This window comes from Hylobates moloch, unplaced genomic scaffold (assembly GCF_009828535.3).
Source record: "Hylobates moloch isolate HMO894 unplaced genomic scaffold, HMol_V3 SCAFFOLD_20, whole genome shotgun sequence".
NCBI lineage: Eukaryota > Metazoa > Chordata > Mammalia > Primates > Hylobatidae > Hylobates > Hylobates moloch.
In genome coordinates, this window is record NW_026652295.1 from 6,301,563 (window position 1) to 6,321,681 (window position 20,119).

The window sequence follows — 20,119 nt, forward strand, 5'->3', positions numbered from 1 at the left end:
AACAGGCGTGTTCTTTTCCAAATAAAACGACTACTCCATCACTTTGGGATATCACTCCCTCAAAGCAGCTGTGCTTCTCTGATGCCCACGCTAATTTAAGGGCCCCTCTTTGAAGCCCCTGAAGCACCCTAGCCTTGCCTTGCGCATGGCAAAACACCAACCACACTCTGCTATCACTGCTTGTTGATGTGTTTGTGTCCCTAACTAGGACATGAGCCACCTGAGAGCAGAAACAGGATCTGTTCACCTCTGAACCTCTGAACAAATCCCCAGCACTTGGTTTAAAATATTTGTTGAATGAATGGCCTAAGGAAGAACAAGAACATTGGATTGTGTGCTGTATTAATTTCCCAGAGCTGCTGCAACAAAGTACCACAAAAGGTGTAGCTTTAAACAACAGAAATTTATTGTCTCATTGCTGTGGAGGTGATGAGATGTAAACTAGTTCAACCATTGTGGAAGTCAGTGTGGCGATTCCTCAGGGATCTAGAACTAGAAATACCATTTGACCCAGCCATCCCATTACTGGGTATATACCCAAAGGAATATAAATCATGCTGCTAAAAAGACACATGCACACATATGTTTATTGCAGCACTATTCACAATAGCAAAGACTTGGAACCAACCCAAATGTCCAATAACGATAGACTGGATTAAGAAAATGTGGCACATATACACCATGTTACCATATACACCATCAAGGTGCTGGTGAGCCATGCTCCCTCTGAAGCTGCGAGGGAAGGGCCTGCTCCTGCCTCTCTCCTGCTTCTGGGAGCCCCGGGCACTCCTTGGTTTATGGATGTATTTCTCCAATCCTTCACTTCTCATCGCCTTCTTCCTGTGTGTCTTTGCTTTATCTTACGTGCCTGTTGGTCTCGGTGTCCAAATTTCCCCTTTTAGCAAGACATCAGTCATACTGGATTTGGGCCCACCCTAATGGCTTCATTTTAATTTGATGACCTCTTAAAGACCTTATTTCCAAATACAGTCCCATTCTAAGGCACTAGGGCTTAAGACATCAACATATCTTTTGGAGGGGCACTCAACTCAAGCTGTAACATTCTGGCCAAGGTTTTCAGGTGGGTAATTTTACTAAATCTTCATGGCAATCCCACAAAGTCGGTACTATAATCTTTATTATTTGTAATATTAGGAAGCTGAAACTCAACGAGAGATTACAGGGTATTCATTGGTGAAGCCAGGTTTAGTACCCATGTAGGTGACTTCAACACTAGACAACCAGACCGTCGTGGTGGAGACCAGCTGGGGCTTGAGTACAGATGGACCTCAGTTCAAGTCCTTCCTCTGCCACCTACAGGCCATGAGACATCTGTTTCCTCGTCTGTTAAACAGAAATGATGACAAGACAATGGCCATATCATGTGCAGCACAGAGATTGACAAAAATTGGCTCATATCATATCATGATATGGCTCTAACTAGGTCTTCCCAAGGAGTGGCCCTGGGGACTAGAGCGGAATCGAGTTAGAAACGAGGCCGCAGCCTCCAGCTTATCTCTGTGGAGGGTGAGACGTACAGAGTCCAGCTGTCCTTTTGTGCATGTGGAGGCCATCTGTTTCCTTTCCCACCCACCCTCCTCCAGTGCTCTGTGCTCAGATATCATATTCTCAGAAGAGCAGGAATGGCAGGAGCAGCTGCCCAGCCCAGACCCCTCCCTGCTGCCGTAGCATTCCACACGATCTGTATACCTGCCCCTTTCTCTTCTTAGTCCCTATTGTCACTGTTTCATAAAGACAAGTAACAATGGGGTGGCCGTCACGCAACCACAAATTACAGAAAACCTTTAGAGGTCCTTTCAGTTAAAGGATACCTTAAGTAAGAGAACTGACCACCGAGACATCTAAAATTCCCAAGAAAGCAAAACCCATACTTTGTTTCGTGGTATCTTTAGTAATAGCAATCGTACAGTCCTAAAATTGCATGTAACCCACGTCCTTATGGCTTTTTTTTTCTTTCTTTTCCCGCTTTTCTTAAAGTGGTGTAAACCTGAGAGCATGTTGCCATGAAAAACAGACAGGGGTTGAGTCTCAGCTCCATCACATCCTGGCTGTGTGACCTTAGGCAAAGCTACTTAATTTTTTTATGTGTCAGCTTCCTCATCTGTAAAATGGGCTAATAATTTCTGCCTCCCAGATTGTTGTGTGGAATATGTAGGATGCCAAGCTTGGTAAGGACTCAGTGGATATTATTCCCTCTTCCTTTCCCTGAAGTCATTTTTAACTGCATGCACTGAAACAAGCACATATTTATATACGACATTAGAACAACTGTAAATATAGTCAAGAAGAAAATGTGGACTCTAAATTCACTGAGGCAACTTGTATCTTAAAAAAATAGAAAGATCAGCTTGGGAAGATGAAAAAGTGCTGGAGAGTTCAACCATTGTGGAAGTCAGTGTGGCGATTCCTCAGGGATCTAGAACTAGAAATACCATTTGACCCAGCCATCCCGTTACTGGGTATATACCCAAAGGACTATAAATCATGCTGCTATAAAGACACATGCACACGTATGTTTATTGCAGCACTATTCACAATAGCAAAGACTTGGAACCAACCCACATGTCCAACAACGATAGACTGGATTAAGAAAATGTAGCACATATACACCATGGAATACTATGCAGCCGTAAAAAATGATGAGTTCATGTCCTTTGTAGGGACATGAATGAAACCGGAAAACATCATTCTCAGTAAACTATCGCAAGGACAAAAAACCAAACACCGCATGTTCTCACTCATAGGTGGGAATTAAACAATGAGAACTCATGGACACAGGAAGGGGAACATCACACTCCGGGGACTGTTGTGGGGTGGGGGGAGTGGGGAGGGACAGCATTAGGAGATATACCTAATGCTAAATTGACGAGTTAATGGGTGCAGCAAACCAACATGGCACATGGATACATATGTAACAAACCTGCACATTGTGCACATGTACCCTAAAACCTAAAGTATAATAATAAAAGAAAATTTAAAAAAAAAAAAAGAAAGAAAAAGTTCTGGAGATAGTGGTGATGGTTACACAATGTGAATGTGCCTAATGCCAGAGAACACTAAGAAATGCTTAAAAAGGGTAAATTCATGTTCTACATATTTTACCAAAATGTAAAGTACTGAAAATTAAAATATTTAAATTAAAATTGCTTTAACTGAAGAAAAAAAAAAAAAAACAGTTCATTCTGAGCTTATTTTCCTTACTGGGCAAGGAAAAGAAAATGGATCCATGAATGATTAATACTTGAAGCCTTTCCCTATAATTTAACACTTTTTACAAAGCATTCACTATTGTATAAGCCTATTCAAATTTCTTTGATCCTGAAATGTCGACAGACATTGACACTATAATAAAAACTTATTCAAAAGCATTCTTTACATTTTCTCAAAATGCTTTTTTGTTTGTTTGTTTGTTTTTGAGAGGAGTCTCACTCAGCCGCCCAGGCTGGAGGGCAGTGGTGCAACCTCGGCTCACTGCAACCATCATCTCCTGTGTTCAAGCGATTCTCCTGTCTCAGCCTCCCGAGTAGCTGGAATTACAGGTACCCACCATCATGCCCGGCTAACTTTTGCATTTTAGTGGAGACGGGGTTTCACCATGTTGGCCAGGCTGGTCTCTATCTTCTGACCTCAGGTGATCCGCCTGCCTCGGCCTCCCAAGGTGCTAGGATTACAGGCGTGAGACACCGCGCCCGGCCCTGCTTTGTTCTTTATAATTGTACGCTTAAAATGGTTAAGATGGTAAATTTTATGTTATGTGTATTTTACCACATTTTAAAAAGTCTTTGTGGATTTTTTTATTTCAACCATTGATTAAGAAATGAAAACAGACATTCTGAAAAGAGAAGCTTTGGTGAAGGAAGTGTGAAGTCTTTTAGTAAATTCTTAGGTACCTTTAATCAGATCTTCTGCTCCTAATGGTCAGACTAGGCAAGGAAGGTCAAAAGGCCAGCCTGTCTGAATGCGCCTTCCTCTGTCTTGGGATCCAAGCCAGGTTTTCTGTCTTTTTTTCTTTGTCACTTTCCCCTGTAAGTCTCCCTTTTCAGTCAGTTTTCCAGTAGCTCTTCGACAGCTCAGCTGCCCCATGAGCATCTGTTGCAGTAGCTTTTCTACACGATTAATCTACCTCCCTCACAGTTCCTGGGCAGCACGAGGTGATTTGCCTGCCATCTACTTTTATGAAGGGCCCCGCAGGGCTACAAGTCTTCAGGTTTAGACAATAAATCCAGATCGCTTACACACAGTATTATGTTTGTATCCCTGGAAGATTAGAGTTCCCTTAAACGTTTCCAATTTTTAGTCAGTGCCTCTATTCTGCCCTCTCCTGGTAGAAAACAGCCTACCAGCTGGACTCTCATGCCAACACAGAGGCCGAAATCCACGTTAAGAGGGTAAATAGGAACTTGGCTGAGCCAGGCTCAGTCCCATGTGCTCCCAGCGCCCTCTTAGCTCTCCAAAATCACACGGATGGGGATCCCGGGGGCAGAAAGAGAAGAGGTGGGATGTCTAAGCAGCTATATGGCTCTGCACAGACAAAGGGTCACAGACAAGGGGAAAAGACCACGTTAGAAGGTGATCTTCAGAGACGGCTTGCAAGACTGTGGATAAAGAGACAGAGTATGCAAAGCACTCAGCACAGCACATCCCATCACACATCTACAGCAAATAAATACTCGGCAATGGGAACTATCACATCACCTGGGACGTACTTATATTCCAATAAGAATGTGTGTTGGGCTCAGCATTTAACCCAAAAATAGCATACCTTAATTAAGCATTTTATGATCCATATACAGGACCCAGTGGGCTTTCTTCACAGAGTTCAGAAAACGAGAATCAGAGGAGCCAGAATTTGTGTATCTGAAAGACGGGCCCACAGGAGAATTCCCATCTGTTCACCAAGTGGAATTAAAGTTCTTGTTTTAATTCTGTGATCGCTAAGCAGCCTTCCAGTTGTGACTTGGTTTCTCACATGAACTCCTGCCAAGGAGGAGGGCAGGTGCAGTGTCAAATCCTGGAGTCTTTCTACAAAATTGTGGGTGGGTTCAAGGTTGGAGTTCCAATCCTGCCATCGATAAGCTGCCTAACTCTGAGTATGTGTTTTTACCTCTCTGGGTCTGTTTTTTGGACTAAATTGTCTCAAACTATCTCTTTGGCCCTAACATCCTGTAACTTTGAACATCCCAGTCCACTGTCAGTTACATCTTTCACAGAAACTATATGAACTCAGTATTCTCCTCATCAATTGGCCTGTCCTGAATTTGACTTAAATGACCCACTTCCTCTGATTCTGGTTATTCTAGGAAGAAATGATAAAAATTTAGCTTGTGGACTTATTAGCCTGAGAGGAAATCCCACCTACGGAAAGAACACCCAAAATTGAGTCATTTTGTCTTTAAATTCTTCAAATACAAAAATCTCAGCCTCTTTTCCATCTGAAAAATAAAAGCGAAGCCAAACTTCAGTTTGCAAAGAATGATTGAGTATTCAGAAAATAACCTCATGAATATACATTTAAGTAAGCACAAGTTATACTATTCGTTTACTATACATGTGTCACTAGGTTGCATATTTATACTACCAGTCAGGAAGAAGAAAATGTATTCTCTTTAGTTTTGGTCTGTTACTGGCTTGGTCTTCCTGCTGAGCTCCCACCTATCAGGGGCAGAGGAAAGATAGTTAATATAGAGACTGGTTTTCAACCTTAGATGCAGTAATTTAAATAGTCTCTTTGGTACTCATTTTTGGGGGAATGCTATCTCCATGCCTTTTTGCCACACACATTACTTCCAAGGTGGTGTCTGGTATATGGGGGAGGAGGCCTCTCGTGACCTTATCATGGTGGGATGAAAGGGCTTGGGGACACAGGACCATCCTCAGCTCCTTGCTTGCTTGTCTTGGCAGTATAGTAGTATAGTAGACTGGCAGTATAGTAGAGCTGACTTAATCTTGTCTGTTGAATCTGCCAGTCTGCTGATTATGTATGTGGCTCACAAACCTGAGCCCATTCTTTCCCAATGGGCTCTTCCTTGACTTTGTCTTCTCTCAGCTCTCACTGGTCAATAGACCACTGAGGCTGAGTACCCCAGCCCAGACTCTATGGCTGAGCCCCTCATCTTACCACAGTTGGCCCTATGGCAGACTCACTGACTTTGCACTCAGCATTTATGCCATATAAGAATCAACATAGGGTTGAGAGTGTTAAGTAGACTCGTTCCATATTCAACCGTCTCACACCACCATGTTGGATCACCCCTAAGTCCCTGCATAGCCTCTTCCCCAGTGTTCTAAATGGTAAACAGAGAAAGCATGCCAACCCTTCTATCCATTCCTGTGTTCTCCTTGCTGTATCTGTCACAGTGGTGTGCTGGTAGTATAACAACAGGTTTTCCAGAAATTTATAGTGTTTTCCAGTTACCATGGTATAAATATTCCCACTATGTCCATCTCAAGATGCTAGCTGTTTGAAGGGTCCATCCCAAGATGGCCGAATAGGAACAGCTCCGGTCTGCAGCTCCCAGAGTGATCAACACAGAAGATGGGTGATTTCTGCATTTCCAAATGAGGTACCTGGTTCATCTCACTGGGACTGGTTGGACAGTAGGTGCAGCCCACAAAGGGTGAGCCAAAGCAGGGTGGGGGATCACCTCACCTAGGAAGCTCAAGGGGTCAAGGGATTTCCCTTTCCTAGCCAAGGGAAGCCGTGATAGACTGTACCTGGAAAAACGGGACACTTCTGCCCAAATACTGCACTTTTCCAATGGTCTTAGCAACTGGAAGACCAGGAGATTCTCTCCCATGCCTGGCTCGGTGGGTCCCACGCCCATGGAGACTTGCTCACTGTTAGCACAGCAGTCTGAGATCGACCTGCGAGGCTGCAGCCTGGCAGGGAGTGGGGGAGGGGGGTGTCCGGCATTGCTGAGGCTTGAGTAGGTAAACAAAGTGGTGGGGAAGCTCAAAGTGGGTAGAGCCCACTGTAGCTCAGTAAAGCCTACGGTCTCTATAGACTCCACCTCTGTGGGTAGGGCATAGCTGAACAAAAGGCAGCAGAAACTTCTGCAGACTTAAACATCCCTGTCTGACAGCTCTGAAGAGAGCAGTGGTTCTCCCAATACAGTGTTTGAGCTTTGAGAACAGACAGACTGCCTCCTCAAGTCGGTCCCTGACCCCCGTGTAGCCTAACTGGGGGACACCTCCCAGTAGGGGCCAACAGACACCTCATACAGGTGGCTGCCCCTCTGGGACACAGCTTCCAGAGGAAGGATCAGGCAGCGATATTTGCTGTTCTGCAATATTTGCTGTTCTGCAGCCTCCACTTGTGATACCCAGGCAAACAGGGTCTGGAGTTGACCTCCAGCAAACTTCAACAGACCTGCAGCTGAGGGACCTGACTGTTAGAAGGAAAACTAACAAACAGAAAGGAATAGTATCAACATCAACAAAAAGGACATTCACACCAAAACCCCATCTGTAGGTCACTAACATCAATGAACAAAAGTAGATAAAACCACAAAGATGGGGAGAAACTAGAGAAGAAAAGCTGAAAATTCTAAAAACCAAAGCACCTCTTCCCCTCTAAAGGATCGCAGCTCCTTGCCAGCAATGGAACAAAGCTGGACGGAGAATGACTTTGACAAGTTGACAGAAGTAGGCTTCAGAAGGTCGGTAATAACAAACTTCTCCGAGCTAAAGGAGCATGTTCTAACCCATCACAAGGAAGCTAAAAACCTTGAAACAAGGTTAGACAAATGGCTAACTAGAATAAACAGTGTAGAGAAGAACTTAAATGTCCTGATGGAGCTGAAAACCATGGCATGAGAACTTTGTGATTCATGCACAAGCTTCAGTAGCTGATTCAATCAATTGGAAGAAAGGATATCAGTGACTGAACATCAAATTAATGAAATAAAGTGACAAGACAAGTTTAGAGAAAAAGAATAAAAAGAAACAAAGAAAACCTCCAAGAAATATGAAATGATGTGAAAAGACCAAATCTATGTTTGACTGGTGTACCTGAAAGTGACAGGGAGAATGGAACCAAGTTGGAAAACACTCTTCAGGATATTATCCAGGAGAACTTCCCCAGTGTAGCAAGACAGGCCAACATTCAAATTCAGGAAATGCAGAGAACACCACAAAGATACTCCTTGAGAAGAGCAACCCCAAGACACATAATTGTCAGATTCACCAAGGTTGAAATGAAGGAAAAAGTGTTAAGGGCAGCCAGAGAGAAAGGTCAGGTTACCCACAAAGGGAGGCCCATCAGACTAACAGCTGATCTCTCGGCAGAAACCCTACAAGCCAGAAGAGAGTGGGGGCCAGTATTCAACATTCTTAAAAAAAAGAATTTTCAACCCAGAATTTCATATCCACCAAATGAGGCTTCAAAAGTGAAGGAGAAATAAAATCCTTTAAAGACAAGCAAATGCTGAGAGATTTTGTCACCACCAGGCCTGCCTTAGGAGAGCTTCTGAAGGAAGCACTAAACATGGAAAGGAACAACTGGTACCAGCCACTGCAAAAACATGCCAAATTGTAAAGACCATCAATGCTATGACGAAACTGCATCAATTAACGGGCAAAATAACCAGCTAACATCATAATGACATGATCAAATTCACACATAACAATATTAACCTTAAATGTAAATGGGCTAAATGGCCCAATTAAAAGACACAGACTGGCAAATTGGATAGCGTCAAGACCCCAAGTCATCAGAGAGGATGACCATATCCTTCCAGAAAATACCCCCCTGTGCCATAGCCAAAGAGGAAACCCAGCAAAGGGTAATATTTATTATGTTCTCGAGCTTTGAAAGCTTCAAAACGCATTCATTTAGAGAAAGTTAGTTTCCAACAGACTTGACAGACAATTAAAATCAAGCTGGTTTCCTCCTTGGTCCCTTCACTCAATAAACCCTGTTAGCCTCTGGAGCCAATGCTATTAGCCTGGAATGCGGTGGGGGGCGCTCTTAGCTGCTGTCTCATGTGCTGTTTTCAAAGACTTCTCCGTGACAAACATCAGTGGTTTTCTTCTGTTGCCCTGGCTAACTAAGGGGAACACCCTCTTAGCAACAAAAACGGGAGATTTGCTAGAACCTTCACTATATGCAGCCAATGTCTCCCAGTAATAGTCCTAGGTAATTAAACTTTTATTTTTCCCATGATTTATCCTCTGGGAAATACTAACTCTGTTAAACTTCGGACTTTACATATAAAATGTAAAATTTTTTTCAGTTTGGATAAAGTTCTAAGTAACAGAAAATCAAGCAGAGACATACACAAGTGAGAAGTTTATTTCTCTCTCCAGTGAACCTGGGAAGTTCATGGTGGCCCATGTTCACTGGGACTTGGACTTCTTTCATTTTGTAACTCCATCATCCTCCACCTGTGGCTTCTGCCTTTTAGTCCAAAATGGCTGTTTCAGATCTAGTGATATCATCACATTCCAGCCAGCAAGAAAGAAGAGAAGGCAAGAAAGTGATAGCCCTCTTCTCTTAAGGACCCTTCTGGAAGTTGTATATACAACTTGTACATACTGGCCAGTAGGCCACCTGAGAAGACTGAGGGCCTCAGTTCTTTCCTGGCTGTTGGCTGGAGGTTGCACACAGCTTCTCATTACATGGCCCTATCAATATGGCAGCTTGCTTTATGAAAACAATATTCAGCAAGACCCAAGCTTCAAGGGGGGATGAGAAATGTAGTATTTGCTCTCCATGTCTGGGGTAGCCATGAAAGTATGCCTCTCAGATGTCCGACTCAGGAAATGTGATTGTCTGAAGGCCCCAGCTGCTGTCCTCTGGAGAAGCTGAGGGGGGAGGGTTGCTTGACTTAGGAAGTCAAGGCTGCAGTGAGTTATGATCACGCCACTGCACTCCATCCAACCTGCTTGACAGAGCAAGACCCCATCTCTAAATAAATTTTTAAAAATACAATCCGCCAGGCGCAGTGTCTCACTCCTGTAATCCCAGCACTTTGGGAGGCCGAGGCAGGCTGATCACGAGGTCAGGAGATAGAGACCATCCTGACCAACATGGTGAAACCCCATCTCTACTAAAAATACAAAAATTAGCTGGGTATGGTGGCACACGCCTGTAGTCCCAGCTATTCGGGAGGCTGAGGCAGGAGAATCACTTTAACCCGGGAGGAGGAGATTGCAATGAGCAAAGACCGCACCGCTGCACTCCAGCCTGGCGACAGGGCGAGACTGTGTCTCAAAAACAAACAAAAAACCAATCTACTCCAAAAATACAATTTAAATAACAGAAAAAGCCTGTTTCTATTTCTGTCAATGTATGTGTATTGCATGTATGTTACAAATAATCCTTTTCCTTAGAACTTATATTTCTACAGGGTAAGGGCTTATGTATAAAAGCAATATAAAATAATGAAGAGGAGAGATACCAAATCTTACATCTTTTCATTGTACAATCTAAAGACATGCCTCAGACCCAATAATTTTTTATAGTGCAATTTTCATTTTAATTCCTTAATTTTGTACTAATTTTCCAAAATGTTTGGTAGATTTCCCTCAATATGCTAAGAGGTCAGCCTTAGGGAGTGGGCAGGGGGTCTTGGAAACTCAGATAAGGGCTTTGACGCTTATTTTGGGCAAAGCTAACACTGAGTCATAGGGTTGTTCCAATGAATTATTTTCCCTATTGCCTCAGAGGAGAAAAATTCACTCTGATTTTATTTCTTATTCTTGTGTCTGCTTTATCATCACAGTTAATATAAAATATGCCAATAAATATTCTATCTAAACAATAAGTCTTCCCATTTCCCTTTTGCGCCACACAGAACTTGCAGAAAATGGGGAAAAGGGGGCTACCTTTGCTTAAAGCAGTTTGCCCAGGAAGCCCATGCTGTGTAGTTCACAATTTCAGCCAGGAGGTGGCGGTAGTAACCAATGACAAAATCCTGAGACTGCCTCTATCAGCTTCTCATTGTCCTGCTGACGCTTCCTGGATCTAATCTGATGCTTATGAAAGTGATTTCCTTCTTTCAAAAACACCAGGCCCAAACAGAAACTAACTTCATCCTGCAGATAAAAACTGTATGTGCCTTACAAGTTGTCAGACTCCTCCAGATCTTCGATAAATATTTTCCCAGCAGCAAAATGCAGCTGCACATTTTAGGAAGCAGAGTGGGCAAATTCCTTCTGCAGAAGCCCATGCACCATCAGGCCTCCCCCTCAGGGTGAAAGGAAGGTGTGGAAAGGGGGACTAAGCAATCCAAGCTGCTAGACAATCCCAGCTCCAGGGAGGCGAAGCACATTCCCCCAGTTTCTGCAGGAAACAGCAGGGAACTGAAAAATGGGTTCTGTTGAGATGAGAGTGATGTTCCCAAGTCCTGAGTCCTCAAAACGAATCACTTTCCGGCAGCAACACCTGTCTTTAGCATGCAAACATCGGTCTCATAGAGTCTTTCCTGAAAGATGTTTAATTAACATGTCATTACTGCCACTTTTTTTTTTTTTTTTTTTTTGAGAGTGAGTTTTGCTCTTGTTGCCCAGACTGGAGTGCAGTGGAGCGACCTCGGCTCACCCCAACATCTACCACGCCTGGCTAATTTTGTATTTTTAATAGAGACGGGGTTTCTCCATGTTGGTCAGGCTGGTCTCAAACTCCCAACTTCAGCTGATCCGCCTGCTTCGGCCTCCCAAAGTGCTGGGATTACAGGCATGAGCCACTGCGCCCAGCGACTGCCACCTTTTAAACTACAGAACATGACTGTGCCTGCTCAGACAATGAAGGATTCTGAAGGATTTGGAGAGCCGCAAGGAGTCCAGACCTTAACCTGAGGGCAACAGCACCATTAAAAGTTTCTAAGCCAAGGAGGAACATGGCTGCTTGAATTTAGAATGGCTAAGAAGAAAATAAGCTAGTAGGAAGGCAGGAAGTTGAGTCAGTTTTCTGTCCATGAATCTCAGCATTAGGCTGTTTTAATTGAACTTCTGATAGTACATCTTGAAGAATGCTAAGGAAAAGTCTAGAAAGGTGCTCTTAGTCTCCTTTCTCTACTGCAAAAGCCCTCTGTGATCTCCAGGGGAAGCAGCCCCCATTTCCATATGGTCCCAGGGAGATGAACGACAGCAGAACATGTCATGTGCTGTGGAGGCACCTAGCTTCAGAATGTGAAAAAGTAGCCAAAGCTCTCAAATCTCCACTTCCTCATGTGTTAAATAGGGATAATAGTCCTTACGTCAGGGTTGTTGGAAGAGTGAAATGAGATCACATATGTGAGTCACTGACCTACAGTAAGTGCTCGGTAAACAGTAGTTATCATGGGCGGAAGCCTGACCTGGGAAATGGTCAGCAGGCACAGCAGACTCACCAGCAGATGCTAAAGTGAGCCCCAAGGCTCATCATACCCACCACATGTACACACATACACACCTACACACACACACGCACTCATGCACACACACAAGCAGGCACAGAGCGTCCCTCCTACATCTCACACATGCCAGGTCTTCTGGGAGTCACTTCTGTGCTTCAGCCAAGATGCCCTGGAAATTTTCCTTTTCTCACCTGCATGAAAATGCTTTTGAGGCCCCGCCCCACCTCCGCCGGGGGTTCAGCCCCTTCAAACTCTGCACCCCCGGGGGTGGCCTTGACCCACCCACCCCTGGAGCCCACCATTCCAGGGCTCCCCTGATTGTTTACATGGCAATAGAAAGCTTGAGATCAAGCTGAGGTTGTCGCGCATATTTGAACTACAGGGAAGGGAAAGTGTCCTGCTGAGGTTTAGAAGGAAGGTGGGAACTCACAGAAGCTGCGCAATGAAAAGTTACTGATGATAAATGCCGATTTCACACCCGTTAACCACGGAGAATGCGCTTACACCAGGCCCAGGTGTCTCTTGACAGGAACGAGGTGTGCCTCTCCCCGCGGTGTGCAGCCTGCCCTGTTCTTGCCCTGCAGTCTCATGGGAACTTGCACTATTTACCAGAGCCAAATCGGAGTTCATCAGCATTCACCCAGACCTATTCCTAGTGACTTCTCATGCCCAACCAGGCAGGGACAGAATGGCTCAGCCCCCTGCGTGGAAACTTCAAAGTTCTAACAGAGTCTTACAGAAGAAAGTTCAGTGCCAGGCCTAAACTGATTCCTTTAACAAAACCTGTGCAGGCTCTGGCTTACAGGACTTGGTTCCAAAGGTTGGTTTGGAATGTCATTTCCATCAAAACAGTGACTCTTAAGGTGGGTGTGTTTCCAGGATTCCCTCAAAAGACAGTTGAGCCCACTCTCACCCTCCCGCAGAGCCGGGAAGCCAGGGAAAGCCTGGCACACTGGGGAGACTGAGTCAAGTTCAAAATGGCCGGAGAATTGATGAGGAGGGCCAGGAATGGAGAGAGGAGAGAGAACAGAGAGAAAGTATACAGAGGCCCATCAGATAATGAAGGACTTTGGAAGCCACTTTAGGAGTCCGGACATAACCCTGAGATAATGGGGTGCCATGGAAGGATTTTAAGTAGAAGCCCCACTGATCAAAAAGGCTGAAACTCTTCTCCCTTCAAAGTATTGCGACAGTAGAAGTAAACTCCGTGGCTGGTCCAGGGCCTGGAGCTGCAGAGGTTCTCGGACAGCATAGGAGAGAGGGAGAGCAATGAGGGCCCTGGGCTCCCTGCCAGGGTGGGCAGGGAGGGGAGCCCCGAAGCTCTTGGTTTCAACATAGGGAGCGGGAGAGGCTGGAAGGAGAGGCCCAGAAGACACTAAATCCCAACTCAGGGAGCTCTTTTTGGGTGGGAGGCTATGTTTAATGCAGGTGTTCCTAAGTTAGGGGATGTCTGCATCCTGCTTTCTTGAAAATGCAATTTCCTCCAAGCCTAGAAACTACTATCAGTCCAGACAAGATGGCTACACGGCAGTGGTCACACACACACACAAAAAAAGGTGCAAGATGGAAAGAATGGATCTATTTTATGTGGGACATCAGTTATCTGTAAACGTTTGACAAACACCAAAGGCTGGTGCCCTTCAGGCCACAGTATATTGATTTCTCTTTATGCCCCGATATGAACTGCATAAAACTTGAAGCCTGTGGGAAGTAATTTAAGGTTAAAATATTTTTAGGGTATAATAGTGTTTTTCTAAAAGCAAAGATAGTATAAATAAATACACCTGCACACCAATGATAAGGCTAAAATTGTATATTTAAATATATTAATAAATCAAGCCATGGGGCAAACCGAGAGCAATAAAGGCAACACGGATCCCTAATCATGAGTCAGTCAGCGCTGCAGCAAACAGGCAAGGCGCTCGAACTGCCATGTTTTCATAAAAGCCATACCAACTTTGCACAAATGAGTTTTTATGCTCTAGACAGCACATGTTATAATGCAAGCCTTTTAATTTTTCTCACCTTTCATTTATTTTGCTTTTGCTCTAGACAAATGCCAGGATTAACAAAAAAACAAAACTATATTCAGAAATGTAGACTTACAATACTGGAACTTCCCCTCTCAAAAAGCAAGACAGCTTCTTAGCTAAATTGCAAAAAACATTGGCAGGCTTCCATGAGATTGCAAAAATAGTTAAATAGCAAGATGGCCCACATATTTTTCCATGAATACATTAAAAACAGATTGATGACTATTGAAACATAAAACATAACTACTACCATATTTTATGGAATCCAAAAGTGCCTTGGTGTAAGACACACTGTTATTTAATGAAGGACTAAGAAAATATAAACACTGACAGAACTCTATCTGTCACAATGTTTTATCACTTAGACTTTTTAAAGCATATTACAAGAGCTCTTTTAGGCCTAATTGAACTTAGAATTTATTAATCATATATCACTCTTCTGCATGTGCAGAAAAGCAAAGATAGGTAAATCACTGGGTTACAGTATGCCTAAAACTTCACAGTCAGCCTCTAACTCTTTGGAATCACTCTTTGATTCTGGATCTTTTATATCCATGTCTTCCCAGACACTGTTGAACCTTGAGCCATCAAGAGCTTCCAGGAGGGTTTTGGTGAGGCCGTATTGCTTTTAAAAGTGCCACACAATTGTCTTCAGGGTTTTCATCTAAGCCTCTGACACCCATCCTCTGAGCTTTGATGTTCACGCAGAGGCCATGGCAACCACGTCACACAGCTGTGATGGGAGTATGGGATCCGGAGATTTCAGAGTGGTTGGAGCATGAGAAAGCATTCCTCTTAGAATTGGTGAAATACACTCAAATTTAATTTTTACTTTTGTGGTCTTCCACTTCTACTTTTCCCCCCACCTCCAACCAGATCAATTTATATACATCTAAGTCCAAAGATAACTCAGGGAAGGAGAAAATTCTGACATCTATAATAAAAAGTAGGAAAAAACACATTTAAAAAAAAACATGGCAAACCTATGATTGGGGATTATTGCGTCAGTCTACGCTCCAGAATGTCTCCAGCTGGTACACGGTGTAAATTAGCACTGCTGGAAGCTAGGAGTGCATGTGGGTCAAGAAGCCTGGGGAGGCTCAGGGCAACAGAAATAACACAGGCGCTGGGGTCAGCCCCAGCTGGGAATGGGTGGCGGCTTTCTCCTTTAACTCGCCTGATGATGTCCATGCTACCTAACCTCTCTAAGCTCCAGGCTGCTCATCTATCAAAAGGATGATAATAGTACGTGTCTCACTGGGTTGTGATAAGGAGTAAATAAAGTCACAAATATAAAACGCCACCAATAAATGCCAAATATATTTAGGTCTCCCCCCCCATTTAACCCATCCTCAATGAACAGCCCCAGACATCACCCAAAAGCTGAAAATAAATCAGAATCACTCAAAAACAAAGAAACAAAATTGAAGCATGCTTTTGTCTGTGTATCACTGAGATTCATGAGTGGCAACAAATTCTATCATATTTTTCCACCAACACAGAAAATAGTTACAGCTCAACATCGGGAGCAACATCTTTGGGTTTTTGACATTCTACTACAAATGGTGATCTTTTAAAAATAGTATATGAACATGATCCAAGTCTGTTGAGAAGTGAGCTCAGCCACAACCTTTGGCATTCTTGGATGCAGTCGGACTCTTCCACAGCAGTGGCAAGTTCATGCCTGGGCAGACAGTTGGCGATGACACAGCCCGATCCCAAGCCCAGCTCACTCCCAGTGGCTTCTCTCCCTCCCTTTCTGTGGGCACACCAGCTACAGCATTCTCCTGCCTGCCCCCAAATACAATGCCTCCACGCAGGGCATGCAGATGCAAACCTCTGCCTTCCAGGAAACCCAGCAAACCTTCCTCCTTGGAGTTGGTTCCAGTAAAAGGTGGAGCTCACCCACAGTGGGCAAGAAGCTGAAAACACAATCCCCAACTCAGCAGCGACTTTCTTTTGAGGCCCTGGTAGCTCAGTTATTCATTTCACGTTGGTTTTCCATCTTTCTAATGGGAGTAATAGGCTTCCCTCCTCTACAAGTATGTTTTGAGAATTAAGTGTTTGGGGAATGTGGCTGTTTTGTATGCTCTGGTGGGGGGAACACCGAGAGAATACCAAACACTACTGTGGCGTATTTGTGTTGAACTTCCAGCCTGACCCTTTAGTAAACCACATTCCTGGGAATCACTTCCATCACTACTCAAGGCTTTTATAGGTTAAAAAAAAATCATGGCCAGGCACGGTGGCTCACGCCTGTAATCCCAGCACTTTGGGAGGCCGAGACGGGCGGATCACCTGAGGTCAGGAGTTCGAGACCAGCCTGGTCAACATGGTGAAACCCCGTATCTACCAAAAATACAAAAATTAGCTGGGCGTGGTGGCAGGCACCTGTGATCCCAGCTACTCGGGAAGCTGAAGCAGGAGAATCGCTTGAACCTGGGAGGTTGAGGTTGCAGTGAGCTGAGATCACGCCACTGCAGTCCAACCTGGGCAACAAGGGCAAAACTCTATCTCAGAAAAAAAAAAAAAGAAAGAAAGAATGAATGAATGAAAGAAAAGAAAAAAGCAATCATGTAGTAGATGATTCTGTCTCTCTCTTTCCCTCTCTTTATCTCTTTATCTCTCTCCCCACCCTTTTCTCTCTCCATCTCCTTTCTTTCTCTCCCTCCCTCTTTCTCCTCTCCTCTTTCCCCACCTCTCTCTCCCTTCCTCTTTCTCTCTCTCCCTTTCTCTCTTTCTCCCCCTTCTTTTTCTCTTTCCCTCTCTCTCTCCTGTTTTTGGTCTGTGGAGGTTCATGTCTCCTCTGTTGTGGTAACAGCACCCCTTTCCTTTGGGCTTTTGCAACACTCTCCCCCACAATACCTCCTCCAATCCCTCTCCTATTTGGGGACCCCAGGCAAAGAGCCAGGACTCAGGCCTCCCTGTTTATAACATCCCATCTGCTTCAGCCTGGGTTTCCCCCAAGCAGAGCCTTACCAGCAGGTAGCTTATTAGAAAGAGGGCACAGGGAGCAGGGGTGAGGCAAGGAGCAAAAGTCAACAGACCAATGAGTTAATAAGTCGGCCGCCAAGGTGGATGTCTAGGGGAAGATCTTGCCAGGGTTGTCCAAGCAACCTACAGCATGCACCTTAGAACTGTCTGCCTGAGGGAAAAAAGCCAGGAATATTTAGCCACTGGCTCCTTCCCCTAACCCCTCTGCTCCTTATTTCCAGGTAAAGCACATATGAGTATTGGGTGGGTCATGCCCGTGTCCCCCACCAGAGTTTAGGAGAACTGCAGTAGGAGGCAGCCCAAGTCAAGGTGAGCCACTCAGGATGTGACTGAAGCCATGGCTAACATGAGAGAGAGTTCTGAGAAAATGCAAGACATGTACAAAAGCTGTCCAGTGCACCATTCCTGGGTATTCTTTCAACAAAGGCACTTCTTAGAAAGCTGTTTTAACCTTATGACACTTTTAAAATTATAGCATTTCAGAATCCAGGAAACTTGCTATAGCTCAGGGAGAGTCCCAGTGCACATTAACATATTACATTCTCTTAAAAGTTCTGCAACTTCTTTATCTCAAATGCTTGTTCCCCATGGTTAATCATCAACCAGAAACAGACACTGGGTAATGCTGCAGGAAAGCTTCCATAGAAAGCAGCAGGTAAGCAAATTTCCTTCAGATACTTTTGTGCAATTGATTCAAAGAGGAGGGTTGGGAATGCCGTTTCTCAGAGGAGTAAAGCTCATTCACGCAGAAACAACCTGATACCATCAACAAGAATGTCTATATATTGAAGGTCGAGAATAATGAAAATACTCAGTGATAATATATGCCCTGTTTGTGAGGCACTCATTACATTATGGAACATTCAGGCAGTCCTCACCTTGCATAGTTCCCAAACACATGAATTTTCATTGCCCCATGGCAACTCAGGATAAATAACACCAGCCCCCCTAACAACATCGTTCCAATTTCAGTCACCATTAACTGTGAGTGATTGCATGGGGGACAACCTCTGCTGCTTGCTCTGCAGTCCACAGACCACCACGTAATAACAGATGTGCATCATGATCAGTGATTAACCTTATCACGTCCTTCAGTCCTTCCGTGTTATCAGTTCCCACACAGACAGCAAAGTGTGTGGTCATGCTGCTTCCTTGGCTCCCAGTGACAAACCCACGTGACATTTTACAGAAATGAATAATTAAGAGAGGAAGGTAGCCAACGAAGATGAAAGTATAGCAAAGAAACAAAAAGTGAGAATGCAGGAGGTGAAAGTTGACTCAGATGTCAATGAGTTTAGAGAAGAAAGAGCTGATGGTGGGAAAGTTGATGCTGTTGCCTTTTGAGAGATTCTGGATGTGCAGCCAGAGGGACTCAGGACGAAGATGCTGGCAAAAACTTCACATTAAAGAAAATCTTGGAGATATTTCACAGCACTGAAAGTGTGCAGGACAAAATGTAGGAAGCCTATCCAAATATAGAAAGGAATGTGACAATTTTCCAAGGCGTAGAAAAGATGCCTGGTCCATACTGTAAGTTTCACAATGAGAAGGTGGCAAAGCCCTGTTCAATTTACTCTCCATAAGTCTTTTACAAAGAAATAAAACACTATTTCTTAATGTTACTAATTTTTTAAATTACGACAGGCTAAATTAAGTATTCAGTTTGCTATTTTTGAATGTTCTTATACATTTATAACCAGTAGTAAAACAGTTCTTAACACTTTAAAAATTTTTTGAAGATTATGAAACAATCATAATTTTCCTTGTTGCTCCCTAAAATTGCTTCACACAGTTTCAACTTGCACAATCATTTCTACAGTCCCACTCTTTTGTGCAAAGCAAAGACTTTACGATGCTGTGATATTGTAAAGAAAATTCCCGTTGTCCTACTCTGAATCATTTGACAAATGCAACTGAACCCACCACGATGGAGTTGTGTAATACCAAGGTTACATGAATCTTTCTCTCACATAGCTTGCAGCTGAGGAAGAGGGATGGCAAGTCAACCAACATGATGGTTAAGGCTGACATTGATTGCTAGCTTTCTGTGTGCTGGGCACTGTGCTGGTCCTTTTGTTACAGTGCATTGCCTGCAAGGTGGAGCTTTAGGAGGGGATGATAATGAAAACTTAGGAGACCATGGGGACTTCATCCTTTAGAGCTTGGGTCCATGTGCCTGTGCGTCAAGAAAGGCCCAGCCAGGAAGGCAGCGTCCCTCTTTTCTGTCCACACCTACAGGCTCCCAAGGCAGGGCCAAGGTGGATGTGAGGCCTGAGACGGGCACTCAACAAAGCAGTCCCCAGTCATAAGGACAAGACTGGAAGTTGGCCAAGGTTTGCCAGCAACTACTGCTTTCTTATCACTGCATAAGATGCAAATGCCCGGGGATTCTTCTAACGTGGTGTTAGGCAGATGTACTTCATATCTTCTCCCTACTTATCTAATTTCATGAAGGCACGTTTCAGGAGAGTGAGCTGCTGCAAAGGGTATACATTGGGCCTTGGAAAACTCCTTGGGCATGAAAACTATAAACCAGCCATCCAAATTACCGTCACTTTTAGGAAATCATCACTGTTGATATGATGTGTCTTTGTTGGATCGTTGTACCTTGGCAGTCTCTCGAGCCTGTGCTTTTTAGTCTTCTCTCCACCTGCACTTTTAGGCATTGCTTACTTTTTTATAGGCAAAAAGATTACATATATGCACATGTGTGTGGCTACATGTGAGTAAAGA